General features: G+C 44.7%; 1 protein-coding gene across 1 annotated transcript in view; it reads left to right on the top strand.

Moving 5' to 3' along the window:
- hh (hedgehog signaling protein) overlaps positions 1-21830 on the top strand; it is a 273984-nt gene that overhangs the window by 51075 nt on the left and 201079 nt on the right. The window lies entirely within an intron of this gene.

Raw genomic sequence — 21830 nt, 5'->3', positions numbered from 1 at the left:
GGCGCTGGAGCTTGGTAGGTGCCTAACAATATGCGGCATCAGTCCCCCTCCCGAAACGCATCGTCCCGATGCGTACGCTGATGCTGAACAGTTTCGTAAAGGAGTATTGATCTGACGCTTGAGCACATTTAGCAGTTGTCTTATTCAGTGCCTTTTGAATATAGTACAGTTTCATTTGTACTACATGTACGAATTCTGGGCGATTCCTGCGTCGGGTTGAGCACACTTGACCTTGAGAAATTACTTCGTAGCTTAGCGTGCCTAACCGGCGAAATACTTTGTAAAAGCCGGAATAACGCCGCATCAGTTTTTCAGATCGGCCAAGTGCGCGTACAGGCGTTTACGCCCACACTTTGTCTTCGGGGTTGTACTTTACGTCTCTCCGCTTCAGATTATAGCGACTTGCGTTGGAGCCTTGTTGTAAAATGATACGATGTCTTGCCGATTGCCATGCCTCTTCTGCCTTTTTATGTAGCTGCTGATGTCCGGGTCACTCTCATTCGAATCGTTGACAGGTAACATCACGTCTAAGGTAGTTGTGACCGTCCGACCATAAACAAGTTGAAATGGGGTGAAGTGTGTCGTTTCTTGTACTGCGGTATTGTACGCAAATGTAGCATAAGGCAAAATACTGTCCCACGTCTGGCGCTCAACGTCCACATACATCGAGATCAGGTCAGCGAGAGTTCTGTTGAGTCTTGCAATTATTTCGTTTGTTGGCGGATGGTATGCTGTAGTATTTCTATGGTTGGTGTGCTTCATAACAGACTGCATAAAACGGGCAGTGAATATTGCTCCTTTGTCTGTTATGGCAACCTGCGGTGCGCCATGTCGTAGTACAATATGAGTGACGAAAAACTAGGCTACTTCATTCGCCGTTCCTTTTGCGAGAGGTGATGTCTCCGCATATCGAGTCATATAGTCAGTCGCTACAACAATCCAGCGCTTCCCCGATGAAGAGAGAGGAAATGGACCAAGCAAATCCATTGCTACTTGTTAAAATGGCCCTTTTGGTGGCTCTATCGGGTGTAACAGACCGGCTGACTTTGATGGTGGTATTTTGCGTCTTTGGTGATCCCGGCACGACTTGATACAATGGTGCACCGAATCCCTTAATTTCGGCTAATATTGCTTCCGGCGGATTGTGGCCAAAGTGCTACTACTGCGCATATAGGCAGCCGATGGGTCGTCATTACGCTTCTAAGATTTCTCGCAAGTGATGATGGTGCAAGAAGCAGAAACGTCTCACCGCTGTTTCCGTAGTTGCGCTTGTATACGACGTCGTTCCGGAAAACATAGGATGTCAATCCATGGACGAAAACTCGTGGTACCTTAACCTCTTGACCCTCCAAGTATTGGATAAGCGGGCGAAGTTCCGGGTCCATTCACTGAAGACGAGCCATCTCCGACACATTCAGAACTCCAAGAAATGGGATGTCTTGTTCTTGGTCAGATTACGGAGACTCCACAGGTGTGCGAGACAGGCAATCCGCGTCATTGTGCTTGAGGCCGGACTTGTAGAACACAGCGATGTCATGTTGCTGCCGACGCAGGCTCCATCTAGCAAGTCTTGCTGAAAGGTCCCTGATATTCGACAGCCGACACACTGAATGATGATCACTGATTGTTCGAAACGGTGTCCCGTAGAGGTATGGGAGAAACTTGCTGATGGCCCGTATAACTGCGGGACACTCTTTCTCAGTCGCTGAGTAATTGGACTCAGCATTCTATAAAGTGCGGCTCACGTAAGCGATGACTTCTTCTTCTCCATTCTGCCACTGAACGAGGATGGCGCTGAGACCACTGGTACTCGTGTCGGTACGTATGTCTGTATCAGCCTCTTCATCAAAATGGGCATTTATTGGAGGAGACTGTAAACGGTGTCGCAACTCTGAGAAAGCGGCTTCTTGTTCTTCCCGCCAAAAGAATGGTACACTTTCTTTAATTAACCGTGTCAAAGGCTAAGAGACCTTAGCAAAGTTTTCAACAAAGCGTCTGTAGTAGGCACATAGTCCCAGGATTTGTCTGATGGCCTTTTTTTTGCGGTTTCGGAAAATTTTCAACTGCTGCAGTCTTTTCCGGGACGGGGCGGACGCCTTCCGCACTATGTGCCTGAGGAACCGAAGCTGACGAAATCCAAAGTGGTACTTTTCTGGTTTGATGGTCAGTGCTGCCACGCGTATGGCATTCAGTACCGCTCTCATTCGGTAGATGTGCTGCTTGAAGGTAGAGAAAAGATCACTACATCGAGGTAGACGACACACGATTGCCACTTGAGTCCGGAAAGCACAGTGTCCATCACCCTCTGGAAGGTAGCGGTAGCAGAGCACAAACCGAAAGAGAGCACATTGAACTGGTACAGTCCGTCTGGGGTCACAAACGCCGTCTTCTCGCGATCTCGTTCGTCCACCTTGACCTACCAATATCCACTTTTTAAGTCCAATGATGAAAAGAAGTAAGCATTGCGTAACTTATCTAAGGCATCATTGATCCGCGGAAGTGGGTAAATATCACGCTTTGTAACTTGGTTCAGCTTTTTGTAGTCAACGCAAAATCGCAGAGTATTGTCCTTCTTTTTGGCTATCTCACCGGTGATGGCCACGGACTGTTGGATGGCTGAATTATGTCATCGTTGAGCATTTCCTGCACTTGGTTCTTGATGGCTTCCTTTTCTTTTGGCGCTACTCGGTATGGGCGCTGATGCACAGGTCTCACGTGCTCTTCGACCACGATGCGGTGCTTTGCGACGAGAGTACGTCCGACTTTCGGCGAGGTGGAGAAGCACTCGGGAAACTCTCTGACGAGGTCAGCAATCTGTTGTTTCTGAGATGACGAGAGCTCTCTTTCAATGTCTACTGATTGCAGTACATTATCTAATGTCTCTGAAGCTTTATCAAGAGTGCAAACATCTGAGACTTGCACGTACTCATGCAGCGATGCTACGGATGTATCCTTCGCGACATGCTGCGGTTCATTTCCAACGTTAGTTATTAGGACATACGCACATTCTTCACGAAGGCTCACCAGGCCTTTTGCCACGCATGATCCTTTTTCTTGTAGCAGTCCGATGTTTCCATCCGCCAATCCATCCCAATCACTGAGAACTTTACTCCTCACGAGAACGGTCACACTGGAACGTTGCGGCACGTTTACATCTTCGTGCACAATGTGGAGAGGTAGAACGATGGTTTCTCCGCATGACAGATGGCGACGGCATTCTCCGTAGAAAACGATACCTGGGATTCTTGCAAGTCGTTGACTGCACTGTTTTTTGCAAGAAGTCAACGCCTATAACCAGTTCACGAGAGCATTCAGGAAGCACAATAAAGCTGCCGACATACACGAGTCCTCTTAATCCTATCCTTGTGGTGCATAACCCCACGGGACTAACTAAGTGCCCTCCAGCGGTACTTAGTAACATGTTGGTGTAACATGTTGGTTTAACACGTAGTGGGAAACTGTGGAAAAATGGTTGTGCATGGAATGGACATACGCATGACCGACGAGACGATAATGGAGGGTTTTGCCAGTCATGAACAGAACCCAGAGATTCTCGGGATCAAAAGAATAGGCCGATCTACCTCAGTCGTCATCACCTTTGCGGAAGCAGAGGTGCCGCGTACGCTCGTGTGTTTCGGCATGATCATGAAGTGTTTCCTGTTCAACAAACACTACGAAGTGTGCTGTTGGTTCAGCGAACTGGGCCACAGATCGCACGTTTGCAACAGTCCAGAAACCAAGTGCCGAGGGTGTGGTATGTCATCACCACCGGAGGACCGTCAGTGTGTGTCGCAGTGTCGTTTATGTGACAAAGAACATTTGACTGGACATAAGAAGTGTACGATGGTGTTTCGCAAGACATATATATATATATATATATATATATATATATATATATATATATATATATATATATATATATATATATATATATATATATATATATACATATATATATATATATATATATATATATATATATATATATATATATATATATATATATATATATATATATATATATATATATATATATGTGTGTGTGTGTGTGTATATCTGTGTGTGTGTGTGTTGTCAAGAAACGACAGTGGGAGGCAAAGCTTGCAGCGGAAGCAGAAGATGAGAAAGCGTCGAAAACAGCGTTGCAGCAACAACAACAGATGCGAAGCAACTGTCATGACGGTGCTCGCGACAGATCCAAGAGCATGCCGAGGGACTGCTCGGCATCGTTCCCCAGGCTTACACCGTCGACTTGAGAAGAGGCTTCTCACTCTGAGCAACAGTCCAAGAACTCCCAGACGCGCACCACCGAACTCTCAGGTGGGTTGGGTTGACAAGGGCTTTCAGGATTTCGCAATAGCAAAGACTCTCAAGGAACAGAACAGGCTCATGCAGGAACAGATAAGAACCATGCAGATGCAATGCAATGACGTGCAGGAGCAAAACAGAGAGCTGCGAAAACATATAAATGTGCTAAATAAGCACATAGATGAGAGAATGCAGAAGTGCGCGAAAGCAGTACACAATCGGTGTCGGAAACACCACGGGCAGATCCTCCTCCTAAAAAGAAGCGGGTGAATTATGTGGAAACAGTAAGCAACTAAGAGCAACGTTTCCATAAAATGGAACCAGGCATGAAGCTGCTTCATGGTATGATTTAGCAGATGAATGGGCAAATGAGGGCTGAGCCCGTGAACAGAGACGGGCAATAGCAATGCCAATGCCAGAAAGTCCGGAAGTGGAAAGATGGCTCAGTACCGTAAAACTATCTGGCAGTGAAACTGTAGAGGTTTCTCACACAAATAAAGCCGTTCTTCAGTCGTTCCTGACCAATGGGGATAAGCCAGAAGTCATAGCATTACAGCAATGTGGAAAGAACGCGAAGCTCGCTAGCTATAAATCTATTGTATGCGGGACGATGGGAAAATACCTAGGCTGTCACTCAGGTGAAATGCAACGTCGCAGCGTTGCAGCACGAGACAGGGTTAATGCAGATGGATCATGTACTGATCGAGCTAAACCCTCGTAAGCGAAAGGATAACAATCTTTATGTATCAAACGTGTACAGCTCCCCTAGGAAAAGGCGTAAATTTGGTTTTGACGATTCTGTTCACCAAAGTCAGGATGATCGTGAAGGACAGCCCACTCCTCGTAGTAGGTGACTTCAACGCTCATCGCCCCGCGTAGGGATACAGGTTTGCGCAGGTTAAAGGGAGGGAATCATAGAATTGCATACAGCAGAAAGGTCTGACCTTTTTGACGGATCTATTGAGGCCAACTAGACAGGGTAACAATGTCTTGCAAGACAGTAGGCTGGACCTCACTCTGATTAAAGACAGGCTCTCGGCCACATGGTGTAAGAAGGGTAAAGATCTGGGTAGTGAACGCAGAATAATTGAGATATTCACAAAAGACGGTACTTCAGCAGCTAGCATGAAGAAGCTAGAAACTGTGAATTGGCATGCTTTCGGGAATAGTCGGTGCAACCATGATGGCATTGAAGACATAGACAAATTGAGCAAGGAAGTTATTCAAACGGTCCACGATGCAGCGGAAGAAATCGAGCTCGATGAGAACCAGGAACGGGTTGTTAGACACATAATAAACCTGAGGCGCAAAAAGCAAGAGCTCGATTTGAGGCTCGCGCAAAAAAGAGGCAATAGAAATATCCGCAAGAAATTTCGTTGATTAAGAAAATAGAAGAATATGCTTTAACCCTCACCAAGCCGAACAGGAACAGCATTTGGGACCAAATGGTCCGCCAAATAGGTAGTGGAAGGACCTGGCATTTGCTGTGACAGTTGCTACATCCGAACAAATCCAAGCTAGAACAAAGGAGCAGCTACATAAGCTCGTTTGCAAATACCAAGGAACGATCGATGAGCTCATCGCCGATGTTTGAGATAGGTATCTCAGCTGTACGGTGTCTGAGACCCCGCCTGAGTATTCGGGTTTAGAGAACCCAGATCTTGACAGGCCGATCACGTATGTGAGGTCAGGGCCGAAATAAACCGCTTGAGAACGAAGGCGGCTGCAGGGCCGGATAGGATCAACAATGAGATGCCCAAAAATTTGGACGATGCGTTTGTCAGAAATCTGACAGCGTATATGCAGGGCTGTTGGGACAGAGGGCAGCTTCTGCCAGCGTGGAAGCATGCCAACCTCGTTTTCATTCCAAAGCCTGGAAAGAAATCTAGCTTTGAACATCTCAGGCCCATCTCACTTACTTCGTGCGTGGGCAAATAATGAAACATGTTATTCAGAGCAAGCTGAATAGATTCCAGAAGATCAGGGACTGTACCCCGACACCATGATTGGCTTTAGGTCTCATATATCGGCATGCGACGTCATGCTTCAGCTCAAAGAATAGGTGATAGACAAAAAAAAAACAGTATACACCAGGGTTGTAGTAAGGATAGATGTTTTGAAAGCATTCGATAATGTGAAGAATTCGGCCACATTAGAGAGTCTGGGAGCTCTCAATGAAGGTCTCAGTGAATACTTAGAATTATGTGAAGAGTTTTCTTACGAACAGAACGGCAACAAACAGCTTGGGGGCAGTCATTGGAAAGTATTAAACTGGGAAGCAAGGGTACGCCGCTGGGGTCAGTTCTGTCGCCAACCTTATTTACTATTGCAACGATGGGTCTCCTCAGGAAGCTGGCAGGCATAGAAGGACTGAACCATACGCTTTACGCGGACGATCTGACGCTATGAATGAGCACAGGTAGTGACGGGCACATCGAGGAGACGCTGCAGAGAGCAATTCAAGCTATCGAAGAATATCTGGAGCCGAGTGGCCTCAGGTGCTCGGCGGAAAAGTGGGAGGTCCTTTTCCTAACATCGCAGGCATGGCGACGGGGAAGGGGACAAGACGCGGTGCACGGCCTCGAGCTGAGAGTAAACGCTAACATTATTCGCACTGTCGACAGTATCAGGGTCTTGGGTTTGCGGATTCAAGCGAACGGCAAAAACACCGAGACCACCCAGTGACTGGGAGCGAGTACCAACCATACCTGCCGATTACTCAAGCGAATAACAAACATGCGGGTACGAAGGAAGCGAACTCCTAAGGTTAGTGCAATATTTTGTAGTTAGCAGGATTGTTTATGTAGCCCCCTACCTGAAATTCACAATAGCAGAGAAAGACACGGTCGAAATCATTATAAGGAAGGGGGTCAAGACGGCTCTCGCACTTCCATCAAACACATAAACGAACAAAATCTTAAGTTTAGGGGTGTCAAACACTTTAGACGAGCTGATTGAAGCGGCGACAGTATCGAAATATCAGAGACTGCTGCGCACTGAGACTGATAGAAGGATCCTGGAGCGGCTGGGGTTCGACCCCCAGGCGTGTTCCAAGCAGACACGCAAAGTCCCAACGCGAGTCAGGGACCAGCTAAGAATGCTCCCGTTGCCCAGAAATATGCACCCGGTTCATCACGAGAACAGGCGAAAGGACAGAGCTGAGGCGTTGCAGAAAAGCCTGGAAGGCAGGCAGGATGGGATTTACACGGACGCGGCCGAATACAAGCAAGGCAAAGTATACGCAGCCGTAATTGCACGCGAAAACGGAGGCCCTGCTCCTTGCTGCAGCGTCAGACATTTAAGAGCGACGGAGGCGGAAGAAGTCGTCATTGCGCTGGCTTTGACTCAATAATGTGAGAGTTATTGTTAGTGATTCAAAATTTGTAACCAAAAATTTTGATGCGGGCTGGATCTCCGCCGCAGCTGTACACATATTAGTCGTCGGACAGCCCCCCGGCGGAGCAAATTTCGCTAAACTGGACACCGGGTTATCAGGGTTTGCGAGGGAACAAGAATGCGCATGCGCTGGCCCGAGGTCTGACTTTCCGGGTTTACAGCGCTGTCTCGACAACATATCCAAGCGAGAAACCCCTACAGACCACTGATGAACTGAGCACTTATAACAAAATTCTTAACTATTATAAGCTGGGGCGTAAGGCTTACCCGAGCGCGCGTAAAAACCTTTCAAAAAGCAAGGAGGTTATGTGGAGAAAGTTACAAAAAGTTTATCTCCGAACCCATAATTGTTAAGAAAGTGGCCTCCCTCGATGTATAGCCCTCGGGTCTAGGCATTGCGATGGTAGAGTGGACTTAGTCCACATGATTTGGAGCTGTCCTAACTTTGATGAGCCAGATAGATGCAGAGAATATTGGGAGTCATTTTACTCAATGAAGAGGAAAATGCTCAACGGCAAGTCATCGGTCTCGTCCTGACCGCCGCCACTTACCAAGAGATCCCGGTCGACGATTAGGGAAGATGAAAGTGGGTGTAGGCTGACTCCTCTACCCCATCATCCATTTGATGGGTGCCAATAAAGTTACTTCTCTCTCTCTCTCTTGCTGTGCTTTTGAGACCACACTTCTATTGAACGCCAGCAATGCATGTGCGCAAATACTGGAAGGCATGCAAAACTTGGGCCCTTTCGACAACAATCGGGAAACATGTTCAGACAGGATAACATTACCTATTACCTTGATGTTAATTTTAAGTGGGACTGTCCTTTCTTGCTGCTTTCCATAAAACATTTAAAATTAATTTCCGCCTATCTGCAATGAGCTGCACCACATGTCGACTAAGAGATTGGTAGTTTTTAAAAGCCAGTCAGTAGAGAACACTGAAGGGGCACGTGTTTTACAACCTGTCCCAGAAGAAATGAACTTGTTGCGATATCTCTAACGTAGAAGCTTAAACAGTCGTTTGACCCCCGAGAGACCAAAGAAAGCGCTCACTCCTGCAAGAATCAATCCTTTGGGAAAAGCCATACAGTCTTCCTCTGCAGGAATTGGGCAATGCAACTGCGGAAGAGAAAGGCCCACTGTACCAGAGAGCTAGAGAGGAACTTCAGTAAAACTTGCCTTGTGTCTACTTAGCAAAATAAGGAGATAACTTTTTTGGCGCAAACAATACGGAAAAAGAATCAAGCATTTTTAAGTCCGGCATCAATCTGTTCCTTTCTTCACCTTCTTTTTTTTCTTTTTTTTTCATATTGTTTGATCCAAAAAAGTTCTTTTCTCATTTTGCTATGTACCAACTAGACACAACGCAAGTTTTACTGAAAACCAGGTGAGATGCAGCCCGTGCGTCAGGTGCAGAAATCTTTCAAAGCATCAACTGAGCTAAAACTCTCGTGGTGAAGACATAGGGTCACGCTGAACATGTCGCAATATTTATGTCGCAATTTTTTTACTGCTCTTAATACGGCAACAGCTTGAATGCACTACTTCAATGTGAGTTATTGAGCACGTAAACCAATAACTTTTCCCCTTTTATTCTTCGTAACATGCACGTTGCCGAATAACAGCATAGAAGTCAGCCGGATTGCCTTTCCGCCCGCAACAGCGGGTCGAAATTGTTGCCCGAGTTTCCTGAAATATGCTACCGTAACATCTTCATGACACACTTCTTTTATTCTCGCAGTATAAGCCCCGAGCCATTGATCATCGCCATTAGGTATGTTTACCATTAAATTAAAGAAGAAAGTTTTCCTGATTATTGCTACCATGTAGACACCTCCCTTACCGCTTACGTCACATCCTTTCGTGATAACTAAAATTTCAGCCAGGCAGTAACCACAATCGTCAAAATTCCAATCGACTTACGCACTCAAGTATGTTCTTCCTTGTTTTTAACTGACTCCCCTCCTTTAACCACCTTAAAGTTGTTATGAGATCACAGCCAAAGATAGTCGTCGGGCACAGCTCTATAGTATGGTCGCCCAAGAGTGTGTGTAAACGCTCTAGAAAGGCCGCTCTTGCAGCTCTCGCTGGGACTGCGCAGTGCGTTGTAAACAACTAAATAAATACCAAATAATTACAAGTATAATTTTGCTAATTTTGAAGACATGAGCATGAGGACAACAACAAGCACGATGCGTGCTTACTTCAACCCTTGTACTTATCAAAAACTGTAATAATAACGGCCTAATATTCTTTGGTTTTCCATATTTGAAGACGGAAAATTTTTCTAATCAATGCTACTATGCATGGCGTTTCAGTAGAACAAAAACCTTCCTTGCCATTGATATAACATGAATTGGTGATAAAAAAAGCTTTCAGAAGGCATTATTCATCATTTCAAGAGTGCTAGATTCTTCAAAGTTTGTTAATTCTATCGTTTGTCGCTCATTGGCCACTATTTATTATTGTGTATTATAGTATTGTTTGTTTTTATTATTTGTATTAACTAGTAAAGAAATCTTAGCCATAATACCGCTTCGATTCCACGTGGCGATTTCTCGATAAAGCTAAATGACATGGCTATTTCTTAGCTTCTTTTCTGACTCCTTTTTAAAGCAACGCCAATCCTGTCTTGAGGCTAATAAAAAAATTTGAGCCGAAGTTGGTGATAAAGCACTGAGCATCGGAAAGAAATGAGAAATGAGAAAGTGGGATGGCTGCTATCTGAAGCGGGGCATGCAGCCCAAAAACAAGATGAGTATCAGGATAGCGGAGTATGAAGAAGCTGAGCCATCGTCAAAACAGATCTCAAAGTTCAAAGTTCGATATATAGAATTTTTCGAGCGCTAAATTCCACAACGTCGATATTTATTTCCGAGCGATTACTAGTGAGTGGGGCACACGGCTAGAACGTGCCAGGGTATTTCTGATAAAATTTCTCAAATGCCACGCTGTATACTGATCCTCATCTAATAGTATATTCAGAGGAAGTTCTTGGATGTTTCCGCTGGATAGACAAGTCATAGTATCTCTTTTCTGTAAACATGAATCATCTGTTTTGTTTTTATTCTGTTCCACATCCTGAGCTCATTCATGTCCGCTATTAGGAAGTGCATTGATGAAAGCGGTGAGGCTGATTTCGTAGCCACTTGACGGTCTCTCAAATGAGAACTTAGTTGGAAGCTCATTGCGCCTTCGTTTCTTTCTAAGGTGGTTTTTATTTGTCCAATTTGGTTCAATGTACACTGCTTTTATGTGACATGTTTTTATCCCTGATTGACCAGGCGTTGTGTGATGTTTGTTCTTAATCGCGTCCATGTAGTATTTTTTTATATCTTCACGTTTTTGTTTATTTTAGACAACTTCTGTCCTATGTCTTACCATGAAATGATAGACTCCATTTTAAATGTCAACAGGACAAACCATAACTTGAAGCCGTCAGCTTCTCAACAACAATTTTTTGCAGTTTTCAGATGTTAACATCGCTGTGCAAAAAGATCACGTCTGTTGTTGTTACTTGCCTCACAGTAAAAAGCGCTCTTACCATAAGATTTTGCGTATTAAAAGACTGCTGAGCGTGTACTCGTTCTGCGTCGCCTTCAATCACTTGTGCACAAGTGGTCTGCGCCAATGATGCAGTATAAAGCCTCAAACCACAGACTAACGGATGGAAATGGTGGGCCTCCCTGGACGGTCTTGAAGGACGTGGCCGAATCTTGCTATAAAAGCTGAAAATCAGTAATAAGAAAAAAAACACTTTGGAGAACGGGAGAGTGTCGGCCCACAGGTGGGGCCATACGTGCACAATATGAAGCATAACCTGAAAAGAATGGCCGTTGAATATGGTACCTCTGTCGTGCTTCCCGCTAAAAAAAAAACAAAAAAATGCCGCACCTGTGCCAACGAACTTCTCGTGCTAAGCCACATGTGTGCCAAAAAGAAGCACTTGAAATTTTTCAGGCATTGTGCCTTGCGTGCCGTCTACGAGATTTTTCAGGGCTCTGGTAAGAATTATATAAGATAAACGGGACGGCGTATGATTGACCGCCTGAAGGAGTATATACCAATAGCAGATTATGATGTGCATCTTCCAGTGCATGTTAAATTTTAACGTTTCGTGCAAGTATACTTGTGCGAAACGTAAAATTTTATATTATTCCTACTCTTCTCCTATGGGAGAAGAGTAGGAATAAAAAAATTAGGGTGCTATAGAAGCGTTCAACATTAGAAGGAAGGGGACCACATGTGTGAGTCACATCAATTGTGCTCTATGAACCCGAATTGTCCTTTCTTAGATGCTTTCCTAATGACATTTATGACGTCTATTCTTCATTCCTCTGCGCATGCTCGGAAGATTTCTTTGCTCGCAGCTCTTGCTGCCAATAAACAGTTGGTACTTGGCACTCACCTGTCTTCCTTTCTATCCCGTCTGCATACTCGAAGTTACGAATAGCATGTACAGCAAACTCACGCACCAACTCTGTAGAGAAAAAGTTCTTCTAGAATAATAAAAGAAATAAGCGCTATTAGAATAACGAAATTTGATTTTTGAATCTTGATTAATGAATATGAGGTGTTTAGCGTCCTAACGCTACCTTATGATTGTGAGAGACGCCGTTGTGGAGGATTCCGGAAATTTCGACCACCTAGATTTCTTAAACGCGCACCTAAATCTGAGCACACAGTTCTACAACATTCCCTCTCTATCGGAAATGCAGCCGCAGCAGCCGGGATTCGATCCCGCGATTTGCGGGTCAGCAGCCGAGTACCTTAGCCGCTACACCACCACGGCGGGGCAATTCTTGAGTCAGCCAGACAGCTGTGTTTACCTGAAGCGACTAAGTCGGGATGCATGTCTTACTCTTCATCACAATTGAAAATTGCTTCAAAAGTGTTTTTCGAGCATATATTGAAGTGGACATTAGGTTGGAATACGTTAATGGCTCGAATCAAGTTATTCACCCCATCAAATACACCTTCGTGTTACTGTTTCTAAAGAACACCAAATTTCAGAACAGTTGTTAAACCTAAACCTATAGCTTCGCAAATGGGAGAGCAAATGGGAAAGGCCGATTTCACTTTCTATTTTACTGCTTTTTTCCAAATGACATTAAAAAATTACTCATGTTAGACTACTAAAATTTTTCGGCAAACATTCTTTTATATTTAAATCAAAATATTGTTTTAGATCAGGTTTTTCAACCGAAGAAGCTATATTGTAGCAAAATCAATTGGTGTTTAGATATTTTTAGATATGCCGAAAGCATTAGGCAAAATTAATCACAAGAAATCATTAGGAAAACTGCAGTATTATGGAATTCGCGGTATAGCCCTAAATCTGATCGAAAGCTAGCTAACAGACAGACACCAGTTTGCACTTGTAAACAGGAAACCTTCGTCTGTGTAAGCTGTTAAATTTGGTGTTTCCTAAATCAACATATTTGGTCCTCTTTTGGTCGATATTGCACATTTTGACCCTTCAGCCCAGTACAAAATCAACGGAGACTACACAAACTTTTTTTTTTCTGCTACGGATGTTTGTGATCTCTTAAATACAGCTAACTCAACCCCTGAGAATTATTTGCTTATGAAAAGTTCCGAAGCAAAGTCTGTTCTTTTTCGCTCTAAGTCCCCCCTTAGGAAGTTACTGAATCTTACAATCTTATGTTAGGTAACAGCATAATCAAATTCTTTTCGACCGCGAAGTGTTTGGGCGTTGTTTTCTATGAGAGCATAAAATGGGATTATCATACAGAATTTATTACAAGCTTTGCAAAATCTTAGGTGTCTTGAGAAAATGTCAGAGTCTATTGCCAGTTTCTCAAAAGTTTCTGAGATTTAGTGCGATCTTTACATTACATCTGAGTTATTGCAACCTAATTTGAGGTAATGAACAAATCAATGTATCAGTAGTCCTATTATCTTACAGAAATAAGCTCTACCTTCTGTTGCTTACCTCCCTTTTAATGCCCATGCTTCACAAATACGTTAAATATAAAATATTCAAATTAAACCTGTTCTACGAATGTATCTTAGTAATCTCTTTTAGATATGATACCACGAAAGGTCGTGGTTGTACACGTAGTTTAGCTAACTTACAATTAAATCCTTCAGCATGCCTAAACTGAGCCTTTGAACATTGGCATGTGCCGAGACCACGCACAAAATATGGTTTTGAAGCATTGCGATATAGCTTGCCGAATACACTAAATAACTTAAGAATTATTTGTGATGATGTTCGTACGCTCTCTAACACTCTCAAATTAAGTATGCTTTATTAGTTTTATGTGTAGTATGACTTTCTGTTTTGTATACTTCTTTCTTCTGATGTATAGCATGTGCGCTGCCGGTTTGCATAAGTTTGTAAAACTTCTTCTGACGCAAAGCATGCGCATTGCTGGTTTCAACAGTTTTGTGGTTTACTTAGCTTTTGCCGTTTCGTTGTCGCAGCGAACATGGGGATGTGGAGCATTTTAAGCTGTTTGTATGCAGCTTTTTTCCCCTGTCCCAACTGTACAACTGTATGTGGTAAATCAACGCAAGTCAAGCTTGACAGTTTTCTATAATTATGAATAATTACGATATGATACAGAAAAATAATGTTCAATAGCTTCTGTTTCCTCGCAGATTGGTGTCGCCAGACCAGCTCTGTGTATATATAAGTATAAAAGCGGGGGGGGGGGGGGGGGGGGGGCGTGAAATCTCAACTTGGTAACAATAACTTCATTTTTTACGGTATCATGAAAGTAGGCCCCGCCACCGAATGAAATCATTAGGTAGCCCTGGCAAGTGTGCTTCAATTAGGAGCCCCATGTATTTGCAAAGGGTGCTCTTCCAGCTTTCGTCTCTGTACCTGCTGCGGTGGTGTAGTGGCGAAGGCACTCGGTTGCTGACCCGCAGGTCGTGGGATTGAATCCTGGCTGCGGCTGCCCCATTTTCGATGGAGGCGAAAGTGCCCGTGTGCCTAGATTTAGTTGTACAGCCGCGGCCACGTCTGTGCAGAGCGCTCGAGAAGCCGGTTTTTTGCTCCTCGGGCCGAAACCTTGAGGCAGTTTCGGGCTCTAAAGTGGTGTATCAGAAGCTTGCACGACCTAATTGTCAGACTGGCGTGACCGCGGCTGTTTGTTAAATAACCCCAGGTGGTCGAAATTTCAGGCGTCCTTCGTTACGGCGTCTCTCATACTTGCAGGTGGTTTTGGGACGTTATATTCCAGCAAATATTATTATTATCCTGCTTTCACTGTGACTATGCTGCAACGCCGGCCTGGTGTTTTTGTGTGTTTAAATAAGCCCTGATCACAAGCCTCTATGAAAAGCGATTGAGCGCGAGAATGAGCATGGAACTAAGATAGGAAGGAAAAAATATCAGCCCACGCTTTGGACATTTATTAATAAGCGCGTGCAGTCGGCGAGGAGACACCTGTGGGTGCCGCGAACGGGTTGCCCCGCGGAGCCAAACCGGAACGGGGAGGGCGATGAAAGGCGTGGGTGCCTCTCCTAATGGTACAAAATGATAGCCCGCCAACCAAGCGGCGCGTTCCATTACGGGGACCACCACGCCGGTGGCGACCGGGGTGGCCGCCTGTGAGAGGAGGACAAAGGGCGCCGGCGTCTGTCGTCGGCTCCCCAGAGCGCCCATCAACAACGCGCCTCGAATCGAGGCTCCGATCTTGTTTGCAGCTCGAGTACGCTCGTGAGTAATGGAGCCGCGCGCATTTTGTAGCCGGGATAATTCCTTTCCCACTGCGGTAATGCGATTAGTAGATGCTTCGGTGCGAACACCGACGGAACTCTCTCCGTCTGTTCCCATAGACTTCCGGTAGTACCAAGGTGGAATGGCCACCCTGGCCGTTTCAATCTTGCTCAGCGGCGCTATCCCGGTCTTGGTGGTTTTTTGCCACAACCATAAAAGTGACGTGCAAGGTCCGATGGATCCCAGCTGCTTTCAGCCAAACAGCTTGCAGCTTTGGAGGCATTCTTCTAGGAATGCTTTAAGCGCAAGTGAAAATGGCAAGCGGTATCCTCTAGTCAATGAAACTAAATTGTTCCATAATGATTGAACAGTCTTTTGTGCGTGCTTTCCACGTTTCGCTTTATTTTTCGGTTGTAGAGAGCTTTTCAACTGCACGCCTGTGTTATCTACGCCTGTTTGGGCTGCTTAAGTTAAACAATGGTACCAACCTTCTATCCGGTATCTCCATATTGTGGTTTTATGTAAGGATTCATTTAGTTCTGCATATAAATACCATGGCGTGTCAGGCGACTTGGTAAATGTACGTCCCCGCTGAAAAATTAGTCTGAAGCGCACCGAATGCCTGGGCAATCGAAACGGGCAGCACAGCGCTGTAAAAAGTGCTCGGGCGTGTTGGCGATTCATGAACTTAGCTTGCATACATTTATCGCACTTTACTACAAGTTCAACGCTGTGAAACTGTTGGTGTGCTCCTGAGAAGTATTAAGACAATTTTTGTCGTATCTTTTTGTTAGTAGTAAACCGGATCGATGGAGAAGTTCCTGAGTTGCTCCACTTGGACTTTTATTGCTATTCTTTAGGAGCTCTTCTCAAGAATTTCTATCTCCATGACACGCACTTGACCTGATTCCCTCCAAAACCGGATATGAATGAGATCGAGTACCATAGGAGAAACATAGAGTTAATCTCTTCGCAGCAGAAGTTTGCGATCATTTACAACAATTTAGGGAACAACAGTTATGCCATAACAAAAGAACATCGACTACCTGAATATTACAAAGAAAACAACAAATAAACATTCACTTAGATAGCTTCCTGTGGGATAGTCAACCACACATTTGAGTACAAGCCCTTTTTGTGGTTACCTAAAAGGCTTTAAAAATATTAAATCGTGTAGTGTAATGTTATGGGATTACAATGATCCTCTTATGCACTGCGTGTATTTATACTATATAGCTAATTTTGATAAAACGTTTTTCCGAACACAAGCTTTAGTTTATACTTACTGATTATCTTGTTCGTACTTTATTTTGTAGTGTGAACTATGCATTTCTGTAATGAGTTGCAAAGCATTGCATGGCGCTTGATGACGAAACTATGCGTAGATTTCTGTCCACGTTTCTTTGGTTTTTGACGGAGCACCACATCAACAAGATATGTCCTCTAACATTCGACAAGTCGTGTCGTAGATAAAGGAAATGATGCTGAAGAGAAGCGGTGAGGCGCGCTATTTCCTTGATGTGCGTACGTACTTGGTTTATCATGCGAAATGTCCATAACGACGGTGCTTCAAACTAAAACTGAATAGTACAGAGAAAGTACAATGCTTACTGGGAAAGAATATTTTAGCATGGTATACGACGTTTTGAAAGAATCTTGAAGAATATGCTAGGCCAATATCTGAAATATCTTTATTAGCCCAGCCAGGTCACACAAATTGCGCTTCTTTTCCGATGGTATGTGAGAAAAATCTTTAATAGCCTGCAGGGCATAGTTCCAAAAAATAATTCTAGTTACGCAGCCGTGATTCTTTTTTTTTATTTTGCGCTTCCCTAGTCACATCTGCGCGTGTGCGATTGCTTTGAGGACTTACGGACAGACCAGCATTAATGGGCACAGAACAGCCTCTCTTTTACTGTTGTCCGGAAATACGGAGCACCGAGGTAATTTTTTTCTTTATTGCCTTCTTGACTACAGGCCAAGCTAATCTGACAATCACTATCACACGTATTTTATGCGTGATAACACAAAGAACAAAGATATTACATCTTTAACACAGTCGGTAGTCTTATACACATCTCGCACTTTTATCACAGCTTCCACGAAACACTCATTACCGGATAGAACTCTCACATCACAGTGTCTGTACGATAGCATACCACACCAAACCGAATGAAGACCAAATAAAAATATAACATCCAAATTTTGCACAGAACTATCACAAGGCAAAAAACGAATTCCATATGGAGTGAGAGGTAAATCTTTTTTTAATGTCCTCTGTAAAATGTAAAATGTAAAATGTCTGTAAAACTTGTTTCGGCGAGTTAAGCAAGGAGGGCTGTCTTTGTGCCATCTGTTTCTTAACCAAGTAATATCACGTTTTCGGCTAATAAGAGACCAAAGGGACTCTTTTATATCTTCTTTATTGCAAAGAACGCTCTTACACCACATGCCTGACTTCTTTGTATCTTCAGACAGGGGAGAACGACACACCTTGTCACCGTTCTTGCGTGAAGTTGTGTTCTCATATCGTTTCTCAAGGGCAAGGTTTTCGATAGATTACCTGACTAATGTGAAAAGAAAGCGCGTTATGAAAGACTTAATACAGAATGTTTTTCCTGTGCCCCTTTACCGTTCAAAGTATGAAAAATCATATGGTCATGACGTACTTAAGCGAGTGAAAAACAAGTGTATACCACGCAATGTAAAAACCTTCTTTTTTAAACTTCATACGGGAACCTTGCCAGTTGAAACGTGGCTTGAAGAGAGAGGGATGTATGTACCATGGGGAAGCAGCTGTCTCCTGTGTAACAAACCTGAGACTATTGAACATGTGTTTATTGATTGCAAGAACGCTATTTTCTTTTACGGAGCACCGAGGTAATTGCATTTTGGAGGTGTGTAGCCTGCACGGCACGATAGAGCTTGTCTTTTTCTATCCTTCTATGCCAACCATGTTATCCAGTCAAAGTGAGAGGGGAAAAAACGTGTAGGTGTGCGGCGACTTTTACGGCTAAGAAATCAGTATTGTGGGACCTTTTAAAGCATAATTGAATGTGTAGTCAACCGCCAATGCTGTAATTCTCTCCACTGGAATAATATTGGAATTATTTGTTATTTACTGTTCACATTCGGTCAAAGTGTATGTGGCAGAAAATTACACAATAGTGCGATACATCCAGTTGCAATGTCGACGTGTTTCCCATGGTTATAAATAGAATTCTGTTATACCGATTGTACCGCCGAGCGAAGCTTCGTCCTATGAAAGAGGCTCCTAAAGAATTTTCCGGAGTGGCTCAGCCACCGCGGAAGGGGCACCCATGCTCGCCCTGAGCGAAAGCCATGACAGGTCGTTGGTGCCGGCGCATAATTGGCCGGAGGGGGGCACCCACCAAGGCACCCTGTGGAGGGGAGCCTAACGAGAGCCGCATTCCGGCCACCCAGGGGCGCCGCCGCGCAGGTGGCCGCCTTTGTGCCGCCAGGCCGGTTACTGCTGGCCGAACGCAGCCGCCATTGTTGGCCCGCACATGTCAGCGCGGCATCACGCACAATGCGCGCCGGTGAGCGCAGGTTTCACGCGCGTTTCACTACTGCGTTGGCCGCCACAGTGGGCCTCCTTTCAGCTTCATTTAGCTTTGCACTCATCTTACAACAGGTTACCAATTGCGTATCGATCGCCGCAGTTCCGGCTGGTATTCTTCATTCTTGGTGCGACATTCGCGGCACAATTGGCTGCCGCGCATTTTGCCGATTGAATAAGAGCTGCACTGATCTGGCCGGCGCGGCAGTCGAATCGTGGGCGGTTACGCCCGCCCCATGCTACCCTGTCTGTGCAGGCAAGCTGTGGCGGCGCTCATTTCAGCGAAGAGCGCGCACTGCGGGGTTTCATGGCTGCTGCACTGATTTGGTGGTTTGAAAGTGATTCTTATCGTAGTGGGCAAAGGACTCTCCGCAGGAGGGTGGTGGCCAAGCTGGGAGCGTTCCCGGAAGGTGGGAGCTTTTTCAAAGCTGCTTCCACAAGAAAACGCGGTGGTAGACCAAGAAAACAACTGTTCGTCAAACTACACTTGTATGCGCATTTCCTGCAGTGACAGTGTAACAAAACACGCAGGCAAGCGGAAGAGCAGCTCGAACGCCAAATGAGTTCCTTTCACGGTTAAATTTTTTGTCGTGCTGCATGTGTCACCACGTTTCTTTTTTTTTTTGCTTTTCAGTTCACTGTATCCGCATGCTCTGCTGGTATGAAAGAGACAATAGAAGTTGCTGGGGTTTAACGTCCAAAAAGTACCACATGATCATGAAATACACCGTAGTGGAGGTCTCCGAAAATTTCGAGCAGCTTGGGTTGATTAAAGTAAACGGCTCTCAAGCATTTTCGAAGAAAATTAGCCTCCACGGTGGGAATTTTATCCCATGACCTACGAGTCGAAAACTATACCTATACTAGATCACCATGAGAGAGAAGAAGAATACTGCTCGTTTTATCAAGGTGCTCTTTTCGAGCACATGCTGAATCACAGCCTTATAAAAGCGTGAAATGCACGTAAGAATGCCGCAAGAACAGGCGACAGGAGAATGTCGCGAATGGTTTTAAATGCGAAGCATTTCTTAGCGAACTTCGGCGACTTTGAGCGTATCTATCTATCTATCTATCTATCTATCTATCTATCTATCTATCTATCTATCTATCTATCTATCTATCTATCTATCTATCTATCTATCTATCTATCTATCTATCTATCTATCTATCTATCTATCTATCTATCTATCTATCTATCTATCTATCTGTCTGTCTGTCTGTCTATCCACCTACAACTTTTGGCTCTCCTGACCGTTTCGATAATGTTATCTATACCAAACTTAGTATGGCATAACAAGACTCTATGAAAAGATATTTGACAAGTCATAACATGAAAATCATGACATGAATGTCATGATTTACATTTTGTGGTCTTACAGCTCTTGCGGTGGTTTCGTTCACATGGCATGTTGCAAAATTACTATGGTAAGACATGATTGCATGGCGAACACAAGCGACAGACCCTAACATGAAAATCATGACATGCGTGCCATGTAACAATATGACTACATGCCAAGCTGATGATGTGCTCGCGGCTGTTTCGCTAGCGTCACATATACCAAAATTGGTATTATGGTAAGTGAATGGATGACGAAGGTACGTGACTGGTACAAGCATGATAATTATGAGATGTGTGTCATTAGAGAACATGACTACATGCCACGGTCAAGGCACCAATACATGTGACGTGACGCGGTGCGCGTGCTCGCCGGCATTCATTTTGTCGCGTCACGCCGGCGTTGCGACGCCAGGCGCCGGTCCTGCCATATACTCACAGATGCGCGCCTCGCTGCGTTGCTTTGAAAGCACGTTTCAGCGCATCCGGCGTCCCCCGTCACGAGAAAGGGAGACTCAGTGTTGTCGGGGTAACGCATCGGTGTGAAACGCAGCATGTCGCATTTCACACCGGTTGCCGTCGGGCTGCACTGACGGACGCTGGTCGCGCCGGTCGCGCCTGGCGTCAGACTGTAGAGTGCTCGCGTTTTGCTAACGTGGAGTCGCTGTGCCCAGCGTCCACGTGCGTCAACGGTACATAACAGTGTATCGGGCCCTTCATGATGTGCTTGCGGCCGTTTTGCTCGCTCTACATGTACCAAATTTGGCGTAGGTGATGTCAATGGATGACAAAAGTGTATATGACTGGCGCAAACATGATAATAATGACACACGTGCCATGTAAGAACATGACAACATACCATGCTCATAGTGTGCTCGAGGTCGTTTCGCTACCTCCACATATACTAAATTTGGTATCACGTGACGTGAATAGATGATGAAGGTAAACGACACATCCAAACATAATAATCGTGACACAAAAGCTGATTGATTGATTTGTGAGGCTTAACGTCCCAAAACCACCATATGATCATGAGAGACGCTGTAGTGGAGGGCTCCGGAAATTTCGACCACCTGGGGTTCTTTAACGTGCACCCATAACACAAAAGTCGTGTTCGGCATCATTTATCTCCACCTCCTAACGTTGTGCTGTTTTTAAAATTACATATCGACCTTTCTCATTCGTGCTTCGCATATTCTGGGCTCCTACTGTATCTGCCAATTTTTCTCCCCACGGCAAAACGGTTATGGTTCTCGAACATCGAGGCACAGCGTGTCGACGCAGTCGCGCCTTTAAATGGAGCTTAGCAAAGTAGCTGACTGGGCTAGTTGGTTTAGCATACTTGAGACTTAACAGCGCAAAAATCGGTGGACAGGAAAAGGCGGTCCTTTTCCTCTCCGCCGTGTATCTTTTCGCGCTGTTAAACCTCAAGTATAAATGGAGGCAATGGCCATGAGGGTAGAACCACACAGGTTGCCACTTCCAATATTGTTGATTGTTGTGAAAAAAAGAAACAT

The sequence above is a fragment of the Rhipicephalus microplus genome, chromosome 4, assembly GCF_043290135.1.
Source record: "Rhipicephalus microplus isolate Deutch F79 chromosome 4, USDA_Rmic, whole genome shotgun sequence".
Classification (NCBI taxonomy): Eukaryota; Metazoa; Arthropoda; class Arachnida; order Ixodida; family Ixodidae; genus Rhipicephalus; species Rhipicephalus microplus.
Note: the sequence above shows the minus strand (reverse complement) of the source record. Positions and strands in the feature narration are given on the sequence as shown.